Below are 1112 nucleotides of genomic sequence, written 5' to 3' on the forward strand. Positions count from 1 at the left end.
TTAGATATAATTAATAAAAAATATTTGATTAGTAAAATTAATTATTTAAAAAAAAAATGCAGACAACGAAAAAAAAAAGAATTAAAGCAACGAGTAATAACGCAATCCGTAATTACCATTGGTAGCGTAGGATAGAGAACAATCATCGGTTTCTGAACCAGAAATCAAAATTTAAATGCCTTCCGTGTAAATCACGCGCTTCGAGGAAACTCTGACTTTTGAACATTTTATGGTAGAGTACCACTTTACTTCAACTTAATGCAGTAATTTTAATTTTGTTTTCATTTCCAAAAACAAACACCAAGACAAACCGTGTCTGAAACAACGGCGGTTAAAGCCTGACAATTCCAACTTGCATCGGTTCTTCTATTTATACAACATTGTTTCTCCTTCATTTCTCACTTTTCCCTTAAATTAAATCATTTCTAGTTACACTTCACATTAACGAAAACCGCAAACAAGGTACTACTAATGTGTGCATAAATAATGGGACTATTTCTTTTCCACAATTTCAAAACCTATTTTTGTTTTATGTTCCCTATTGTCAAATTATTTTTGTTTTATACTGAAATTAGAATTTGGTATTTCTCACTTTTCCCTTTATCTTATTTTAAATACATCATTTTTTTTTCTTAAATTATTTATTTATTTTTAAATATTAATATATTATTAATTAATTAATTTTAAAATTATTAATATTATTTTTAATTATATTTTAAAAACTATGTACAATTTAAATAAAATATTTAAAATGAACATTGATTGAATGAATATTTGAATTGTTGAATAAAAATGAATCCTTTATGTATAATATTATAAAATGATAATTAGTGTTATTGTTATTAATAAAAAAATTATAATTTATTTAAAAAATGAAAACGAAGGTAAAATCCGTGAATGGAGGAAGAGGGGGTGTTGGGTGTGAGAAGATGGGGACAGAGAGGGGTGGGAAATGTGGGTCCTGTGGGTAATCTAAAGAGAGAGAGATAATTTTCTTTTTTTTTTTTTTTTTTGAAGAAAGAAGACTTCAACATCACGACAGTGGGGATAGTAAAAGACAGCTAGCAATGAAGGAGGAGCCTCACCTACCAGTGCCCATCACATTCTCTTTC

General features: G+C 27.8%; 1 protein-coding gene across 1 annotated transcript in view; it reads left to right on the top strand.

Moving 5' to 3' along the window:
* The first annotated feature begins 398 nt into the window (after positions 1-398).
* Positions 399-1112, top strand: part of LOC101513365 (GATA transcription factor 8) — a 4486-nt gene continuing 3772 nt past the window's right edge. The window contains exon 1 of the mRNA XM_012714610.3: positions 399-462. The gene's annotated coding sequence lies outside the window, so the exon portion shown is untranslated. The remainder of the gene's footprint in view (positions 463-1112) is intronic.

This window comes from Cicer arietinum, chromosome 4 (assembly GCF_000331145.2).
Source record: "Cicer arietinum cultivar CDC Frontier isolate Library 1 chromosome 4, Cicar.CDCFrontier_v2.0, whole genome shotgun sequence".
Classification (NCBI taxonomy): domain Eukaryota; kingdom Viridiplantae; phylum Streptophyta; class Magnoliopsida; order Fabales; family Fabaceae; genus Cicer; species Cicer arietinum.